Raw genomic sequence first — 9,864 nt, forward strand, 5'->3', positions numbered from 1 at the left:
TCCTCATCTTGCAGTGTCCCTGAGCGCATTGGGCAGGGAGGGCTGGGATGTGGCCACAGGTTCCTGGGCTGCTGCTGTCACCGAACATGGCCTGACTACAGGCTGGACTCTGGCCCATTACAGGCTCTCTGGCCAGCTGGTCTCAGGATTTGATTTTGGTACATGGAGGCTTGGGTCGGCTGTCGGGGGTGGGAGGGTCTGTAGCGGGGCCGCCCCTATCTCATTGTGGTTTTGATTTACATTTCCCTAATTACTAGTGATGTTGAGCATCTTTTCATGTATCTGTTGGCCATTTGTATGTCTTTTTGCGAAAAGTGTCTGTTCAGATCATCTGCTCATTTTTTAATTGGATCATTTGTTTTTTTGTTGTTGAGTTGTATGAGCTTTTTATATATTTTGGATATTAGCCCCTTGTCAGAATTGGTATTTGCAAATATCTGCTCCCATTCCATTGGCGGCCTCTTTGTTTCGTTGATAGTTTCTTTTGCTGTGCAGAAGCTGTTTACTTTGATGTAATCCCATTAGTTGATTTTTTGCTTTTACTCCCTTTGACTTTGGGGTCAAGTTCACAAAAGCCTCTCTGAGACCAAGGTCCAAAAGTTCATTACCTGTGTTTTCTTGTATGCCTTTTATTATTTCAGGTCTTAATCCACTTTGAGTTAATTTTTGTATATGGTGTTAAATAGCAGTCTACTGTAATTCTTTTGCATGTGGCATTTGAATTTTTCCAGCACCAATATATGCAATTTTAGACAATCGGCTTTCCACTTTGAACACACCAGCACACACACACAGAGGTGGATTCTTATCTCATTCCTCACATCAAAATAAATCCCAGGTGGACCAAAGAATAAACACAGAAAAATGCAACACTAAAACTACTGGGAAAACACACAAGTGGATATCTTCTGGGAGTGTTGAAAATATGTCTGAGCTCAGGAATCCCAGAGGAGAATAATGATAAAGTGGCTACATAAAATCCAAAACGTATGTGTAACAACAGACAAATGGGAAAATACTCATCTCAGTCTGAAGGGGCTAATTTTGTTGAAGATTTTTTTAAGACAAAGCAAACAACCCAATAATATAAAACTTGGCTGTGAATGTGAAGAAGGAGGTTAACTGAAAAGAGATACAAAGGCAAATAAACACAGAAAAAGATGCTCAGCCTTGCTAATTTTTTCAAAAGACAAACTAGAACTGGCAAAAATGTGAAGAATTCGCATCAATTTGAGTGAGGGTGGGAGGCTAGAATCATTGTTATGTTCTGTTGAAGATGGTGTATATTGGAGCAGGTCTCTGCAGGGCAAGTTGGCAGCATTGTTCCAATTTAAAATTTGCACACCCAGCTCAACACTGTGGAGATGTGTGTGTGGGGGGGTCCAGATGGCCAGGGGAGAAAGTACTGACAGAAACAAAATAACAGGCAGGTCTCCCCGAGCAGCTATTTCTGTGTCTCAGTTGAAGGGCTTCCTGCTGGTCTCGCCCTGTGCACTGCAAAGAGAACAAGTCAAGTCTGTGGAACAGCCTGACAAGCTGCAGGGAACCTGCAGGTGTTTTAGCATTTCTCTCAAACCTGTGCTCAGCATCTGTCATGTTTGGAAATCCTTTCCTGGAGATAGACACTCAGGTCTGGATGACAAAGTCCTTCAATCTCGAGGCCATATTAGCACCTTTTGCTCCCTCAACTCAGTCAAAGCCTGAATGTTGCCACTGATTGCAGACTCCCAGGGTAGCCACTAGGTGGACACAGAGAAATGCTCCGTAAATGCTCTTTCCAGAATTGAGAGCTCATGCTCTACGGAGGAAGCGTGGAAAGAGTAAGTGGAAGAAAGATATTACATGCTGGCTGGTCAACCCTGTGTGTGTCATTTCCTCACGTTTGGGCTGTTTTTCCATGCCATGACTCTCCCTTCTCATTTCTTCTTATGGTGGCCTTGGGATGCGACCTGGCACGAGGGTGTGGTGGTAATGAGGCAGCTTTCACCATTAGACGACACCACAGTGGACGGTGAAGTGAGGAGTCAGGTCAAAGCAAGGTTTTCATTGGCTGCCGCATCTTGACATCGATGTCTTTCACATGCGTGAGCTGACACTTCACGTGTGCGTGTGCTGGCCGACACCCATATTCCCAACATCTCCTCCTACTGCTGTCATTGGGTGGCTCTTCTGACCTCTTAGTAGAGATTCGAGACAGAGAATCCTGAGATTGTTTTATAGCAGGAGGGTTTTGAAGTTACCCCACACCAGAACTGTCACCTGTGAATTTGGGAGCTGTTGGTAGCCATGTTTGCCACCATTCAGATAGGAGATGGCAGAGGAAACTTGTCTTCAGAGAAAAGCAAGAGTGAAGCACATCCACAGGGATAAAAGGTGGAGAGAGGGAGCTGAATCACCCAAAAGAGGGGCCACCCCACAGCTGTGGCCATGCACTCTACTTCCTTACCACACTGTGCAATGTGTACTCCCTCAACCAAATGAATGAGACCAGCCCGCATTTTGGGGGCATCTCTGTACTCACACTGGTCCATGTGCGTCTAGCATACAGGCTACCCTTCCCCACTAGGAATTAGATGGCCAGTTCAGGATTTCCTGCCCAGATGTCTCTTTTCCAAGACCCAGTTCTTTGCTCTCATGGCAGGCTCGCCAGTTGTTAGGACACATAGACCCAGGAAAGGTTGTGGGACTGAAAATCTACCCCCATATGCAGAGGACAGGGAAAGGCCAAAGAAAGAGGCTGGCCACTCCGCTCTGGTAATTTAGTTTATGAAAGGAAATTTACATGAGATGCAATTTTGGATGCCTGCAAGACAAAATGGATCCCTGCGCCACTTGACAGGTGGCAAAAAATTAAGTAGGATAAAGAGGGAGGGTGTAGTCACAGATATAAGTACCTGAACAAGACAGGTACGGCAGTTACTTTGCATGCTTGACCAGGTCAGGACAATGGCCTGTTCCCGGAACCAGTACGTTGTGGGAGACAGGGGACAGACATTGGTTTATGTCAGAATGAACACTGATTACCATCAGACAAGTCTCCAAAGGGAGTCTGCAGGAACCAATCTTGTTATGGAATAGTCTCTCCTCCACTGTGAGGGAGGTGAGGCTGGAGCCCAAGACAATCGCATCACAGAGGTTCTTTAACTATCTTAGTGTGGCAACCAGTAGGTAGGTTGGGCACATTTCCCCTCAGGAAGTCACTCCATGGCAGTGCCCAGCCCTTTCTCTGGCATTGTCAAATGCAGCCAGCATCAGGTAGGAATAAAGACTCCGATAGACTTCTTCTTAGAAGGCTGGACTTCCACAGGTGTCGGGGGTGGGACAGGTGTGTCTCCTTTCTCCAGCTGTCACACAGCCCAACCTCACCTCCAGCCCTGGCCTTTCTCAATTAGTGGGTGCAATTCCCCAAGGAGCTCTGCTTTCCTATGCAGAGAGCTACAGGCTGACTCTGCCTTTAAAATAGTCTTGTTTGTACCCTCTGCATGAGAGCTACTGAAAATGAAGTTTACAAAATGATGGTGGTCCATGCAGGGGCTTGAATAATGTCCCCCCCAAATTCATATCCACCTGGAACCTACAGCAGTCCTAAGAAATGAATACTGTTTTCAATTTGACAATGCTCTGCAAACTGTTCCAGGCCTGTGATAAGTACAGAAATCGAGGGTATATTGAGACAGAGTTTATGTCTGCTGGACCTAATAATAATAATAATAATAATAATAATAATAATAATAATAATAAAATGTAAGTGTGAGGACAGAGCAAGGAAAGCAGTTTCCAGGCTCTCGGCCTCATGTGGAAAGGTGCTCGCTCAGGTAGTAAATGGCCATCAACTGTGATTGGATGGCCATCAGCTGTGGCTAGTTGGCCGTCAGCTGTAACCAGTGAGCCATTGGCCACTAATATAACTGATGTGGCTACGCTAGCAGCAAATGGGAGCTAGCAAGAAGATGGTGGCTGAGCTAGCAAGTGTGGATTGCAGTTAGCAAGTGGGGTTGGTTGGTTGGCAGAAAGCGGATGGCAAGTTGCAGATCGTGTGGCTTCTGCTTCCTGTGTCTCCAACCCAGCCGCCAGCGAGAATATAGTGGTATGACTCCCCTACCTATGGCTCCGTGGGTATTCCTTTTTGGCCTCACCATGTCCTGCGTTCTTATGTGTGGAGCGGGAGCAGAGACCCTGTCCGGCGTGACAGTAAGCTTGTATTTGGTATGTATTTTCTTCAGTTAACTTCTTGACTAATTTTATTGTATTTTGCAAAATCATCGATCCATTAAAGATTGGAATTTTTTTTCAAAAAGAGAAAAAGAAAGATCCTTCACCAAAGAGGGTCGAAAAGCACTGCTCTAAACAAACAGCTGGCAGCAGCTCCTCAGAGTTTCTGGAAAGAAGCTGTTGCTATTTTCTGCTGAACTGCTCCCCCTTAAAATATATATTTCATTTGTCGTTTCAGGAGAATTCTGGAGAGAGTACCTAGATCCATGGCCTCAAATCACGATTTTTCCCAGACTTTCTAATTGTTTCTGTTTTGTTGTATCAAAGTTAAAACATCTTTATTCTTAATTATTCTGATACAGAAGTAATACAACTTCCAGACTCTGGGAAGGTGGCAGCAGTGGCAATTACATCATTTCTGACTCTTCTCAACCCTCCCCCACCTCCCAAGTAAAGAGAGACAGAGAAACTAAGATAGAACCCCCTCCCCAAATAAAAAGAAAAAAAAAACCCAGGGAAATATCCACAAAATAACTAGGTGACAAGGTGTCCCCATAAACTTCGAAATCTGGACTGGCTGAGACCAAACCACCTCCAGCCCCAAGATCTCTGAAGTGAGGAGTGGGCAAGTTGCCTCTAGGGACCGCTCTAGCTCAAAGACTCCAGGTGCCCAAGTCAATAAAAACCAAAACAATCCTCCATGTAGCATGCAAGTGGCCAACAAACTGGAATCACAGTGATCATCTAGACTTATCCTCAGGATGGCTTTTCAGGTTTCACTGAACCCGCTTTGAGTCTCAGTGGCCCTGGGAGAAATGGTATGTCCCTAAGTGAGCTCCTGTCCTTTAGGTGACAACTCCCCTTCCATGGGACCCTTAACTCCTGTGGATTCTAGATTTGTTAGCTCTCCGGAATCTTTAGGAACCTTCTCTCTTCTGCTGAAAGGGAAGGATGCACAGGAAGAAATCGAAGGCTAAACCCAAGGCTTCCTACTTGTAACCTGGGTACTGCCAAGGCAAGAAATCAGCAAACATGTCCCCAAAGTCCGGGAAGCTGCCTTGCTCCCACACTCTAGACATAGACCAGCCAAAGTCCCTGTCCTGCCAGGCACTCCAACCCCCATTGTCCTGAGAGTCCTCATTCTCACCCTGACTCTCTCCTGTTTGCTCCTACCCTGTGACCTGGCCCACCCTGTACCCTTTGTTCTTCGCACTCTACACCCTCCCTGGATGATCATGACCTCAGCCATCCCCAATACATCAAAGATTCCCTGCTTACTCAACCATTTATTCAAGCATATACGAGGTCTGGCACTTAAGTTCGTGAACTTGTTGCAACGATGTTGCTAATCTTTTTTTATATCAGAGGGATTGTTCATTATGAATTTGTACCAACTGGACAAACAGGTAACCAAGTTTACTATTTGGAAGTGCTGAAAAGGCCGCATGTAAAAATTAGACGACCTGAACTTTTCGCCAACAATTCATGGTTCTTGCATCACAACAATGTACCTGCTCACATAGCACTATCTGTGAGGGAGTTTTTAGCCAGTAAACAAATAACTGTATCGGAACACCCTCCCCACTCACCTGACCTGGCCCCCAGTGACTTTTTTCTTTACCCGAAGATAAAGAAAATATTGAAAGGAAGACATTTTGATGGCATTCAGTACATCAAGGGTAATACGATGACAGCTCTGATGGCCATTCCAGAAAAAGAGTTCCAAAATTGCTTTAAAGGGTGGACTAGGTGCTGGCATTAGTGCAAATCTTCCCCAGGGGAGTACTTCCAAGGTGACCACAATGATACTCAGCAATGATGTATGTAGTACTTTTTCTAGGATGAGTTCTCGAACTTAATTGTCTGACCTCGTATGTTATGCAGCTACTCAATTCCTGATGCTGTACTAACTGTAGAGAATGCAGAAATAAACAACAGGCATTTATTCAACAAACATTCATTGAAGCTTCTGACATGTGCCAACCACTCTTTGAGAGGTCAAATAAGACACTGTTATTGCCATCATGGAGCTCACAGGCTGTTGGGGTAGACTGAGAAATAATCAAAGAATTACAAGACTCAGTGGTGAGTAATATGGTTTGGGAGGCCCAGAGTGCTGTTGATACCTAAGGGAGGAACTAACTCAGGCCAGGCATCAGGGCAGATATCTGGAAGGAGGTGACACATAAGCTGGGGCCTCCCTGCAATTGAGAGGCTGAAACAGGAGAGGCAGCCACTAGTGCTGGTTACACTTCTTTCTCTCTGGGCATTGTGTTCACAGCCTTTTGACTGTGGGAATCCTGGGAGTTTAGGAGGATGGCAGATAAAGGTGGGACAATATAGCCAATGCATAGTCAAAAGTGTGTTGAATATCAACACGCCAGATGTGATATCCTACAGGAACTCCCTATAAGGTCAATGACCCTGCAGGTCCAGTCTCCTTTAAACCTATTTAGTAACATCAAGCTGAGCCCTCCACCCCCACCCTTAGACAACTCTTCAAAATGTAGACAGAAAGACTCTCATTAGCGTCTACGAAAAACAACTCCATGTGTAGACATTCCTCATGTTGGTTCATTTTTGTAATAACTCAAAAGTCACATCACAGTGAGCAGTTCTCCATTCTCAGTGCACATGAGGCAGAATTCAAGAAGCTCATAGAATGAAGACCAGGGCCAAGCCTGGCAAAGGAGGTCCTGGAAAGCTGGCTACACTCCTGTCTGAGGAAAGAGCTCCAGGGTCTCCCATGAGTTGGAGAATTGCTAGAAAATCGCCTTTTCCAGCCCAGGCATTCTACAGAGGAGAATGTAGGATGGCCACACTGCGCAAAAAGTACACCTTGAACTCTGAGTTTATTATCTTGGGCTCTGGGGATCTGACCAAACTGCAAATTGTGTTTTTTGGACTCTTTTTAATCATGCATCTTGTCACCCTAGCACAACACACAGCCATTGTGCTCATCACCCTTGTTGACTTCTGCCTCCAGACGCCCTTCACAATCTGTCCACCATTGAAATTTGCTATATATCGGTCATTGTCCCCAACATGCTGGCCAGTTTCCTGTCCAGCAGCCAGCGGATGCTGATCCTGGGCTGTGCCTTGCAAATGCACCTCTTCATTGTCCTGGGAGGGCCAGAGTGTTTCCTCCTAGCCGTGATGGCCTATGACCACTTTGTAGCCATCTGCAACCCCCTGCGTTACACATTCATTGTCACCAGGGACCCGTCTGCAGATTCTGGCTCTGGCATGCGTCAGTGGCTTTGTGCTCTCACTCACTCTTACCAAGCTAATCTTCCTCCTGCCCTTTTGTTGGTCCCGTGAGATCAATCATTTCTTCTGTGACATCCCTGCTGTGCTATTCCTGGCCTGCTCGGACACGCAAGCCAATGAGATTGCCATCTTTCTGGTCTGCATGCTCATCCTGTTGATCTCCTTCTTGCTGATACTGTTCTCCTATGGATTCATTGTCCCTGTCATCCTCAGAATGCACTCGGCTGAGGGCAGGAGCGAAGCCTTCTCCACCTGTGCCGGGCACCTGCTGGTGTCTTTTCTGCACTACGGCTGTGCAATATTTATTTACACTTGCCCCAAGTCAAGCAGGACCAAATCGTGTCCTTAATCTACACCAATGTGACCCCCATGCTCTACCCCATGCTGTATAGTCTCAGGAACAAGGAAAGTCAAGGGTGCCCTCAGGAGACTCCTGCAGAGCCACAGCCAGAAGGGGGGAGAGTCCAATGCCAGGTGAAGGGCAAAGTGGGGTCCATCAGGACTAATCTGGCCCCTCACAAGAACCCAGTTGCTCATCTCACTGCATCCTTGTGGCTCCACTCTTCCCTCTGAGGGCTGCTCCATGGTTTTGAGGGCACTTGAACCTTACCACCCCCTTCTCTGTGGCCAGAGAGATGCAACGATTCCTAAGGCTGTCCAAAATGCAGTAGTTCTGGGGTGTTTTGCTGTCCCCTCATGGACAATTACATCCACCATCTGGAACACTGTCAGAGACATGAACACTGACAGGAAGAAGGGCATAAGATGACCCAAACAAAACATGAAAGCAGCCACTTCTCTGGCCTAAGAGTTAATGGGGATGAAAATACAAGGAGCTCCCAAGTCTAAAGTAGGTAAAGTAAAGGGGTGGAAAGGCAGAGGCAGCCCAGAAACCGAATCCTGCATCACCAGAAAGGGACCTAGAGATCACTTGTGACCCAACAATGCAAACCAAAGCAGCAGCAACACCAACAGCAACCGGGCACCTGTGACCTGCTCCACCCCCATCCTACTCACCATTTTCCCTGAGGCATCTCACAGTCTGCCCCCCTTCTGGACTCTGGGCCAGGTGACTCCTCCTTCTCCTTCCTTTGGTTAAAGGTCTACTTGCTCCTGGCAGCCTGTGCAGACTGCCCCTCTTCCAACCTGACCTGCGGGGCTTGAGGAGATACCTCTCCACTGTGGCCCAAGTGTTTACTCATCATCCAGTACTGAAATAATGTGTCCGTCTCCTTGACTGGCCTGGAGGCTCCTTGAAGGCTCCTTGAAGAACGATGATTAATTTCTGTCACCCCAGCTCCTGACACGTAATGGGTACTCAGTAAGCAGTAATTGAACTCTTAGCCCCCAAGAGCTTTGGCATATCTTCAACCCTACTTGCTAATGGAGTGAAAGCCTTCAATATCCTGCTGAGCTGAAGCCTCTGTGATTCAGGAGCTCAGGTCAGGTGTAATGATCTCAAGAAAGTGTTTGCTGACCTCACTTCTGCCCCACAGGCTGGGCTAAGTGCCAAGGATCCCTGCATTTTCCTCCATCATAGTGGTAGGATAGGCAGGTAGATGGAAATGAGCAGGAGAAGGAGAAATTTAGCCCCGGTTAGAAAGCCCCTTGCTGCAGCTCCTATTTGGGTCAAGACCCCTGGCAGCTGCCCAGCAGGACTCGAGGTTTACACATACCTCTAAATCAAAGAGATATGTTGTTAGAAGTCAGAGAAGGGCAGGAGGACACATCCTGTTTGTCACCAATATCTTATAGCCCAACAGGACTCCAGGTTCTCACAGACCCCAAAGGGATGTGCTCACATATCCCCCAAAACCAAGGGGATGTTTTACCGATGCCCTAAATCAAAGGATTGCATTGTTCAGAGAAGAAGACATCCTGCTTATCGACACATCCTGTTTGTCACCAATCCCTCACTAGCCTAACAAGACTCCAGGTTTTCACATACCCCAAAGGGATGGGTAAGTCCCCTCACCCACGAAACCAAGGGGATGTGTTTACACATGTCCCTAAATCACAGAAATGCATTGCTAAACGCCAGAGGACTAGGCACCTCAGGGGAAGAAGGAGAGATAAGAGAAGGGAGATGGGGGAGGCAATTCTACCCGTAAAAATCCAAGCCTTGACGCAATGTAAGGCGAGGCCGCTTCTCTCTCTCGGGTCAGCCCACTCCATGTCTCAGAGTGTATTCTCGTTTACTAATAAACTTATACTGTCCATGCTGCACACATTTCTGTCTCTCGATTGAAGTCTTTCCTTCAGGAAGACAAGAGCCAGTGTTTCAACGTCATTTTCCCGGTAACAATGGCATTTAGCGGGAAATGATTCTTCAACGAATGAACAAATGAATGAGTACCTTGCATATACCAGGCGCTGGGCATA

General features: G+C 46.7%; 1 pseudogene; it reads left to right on the plus strand.

Annotated features, from left to right (window-relative positions):
- The first annotated feature begins 7,024 nt into the window (after positions 1 to 7,024).
- LOC141569593 (olfactory receptor 10Q1-like) lies at positions 7,025 to 7,960 on the plus strand (annotated as a pseudogene).
- The last annotated feature ends 1,904 nt before the right edge of the window (positions 7,961 to 9,864 follow it).

This window comes from Rhinolophus sinicus, chromosome X (assembly GCF_036562045.2).
Source record: "Rhinolophus sinicus isolate RSC01 chromosome X, ASM3656204v1, whole genome shotgun sequence".
NCBI lineage: Eukaryota > Metazoa > Chordata > Mammalia > Chiroptera > Rhinolophidae > Rhinolophus > Rhinolophus sinicus.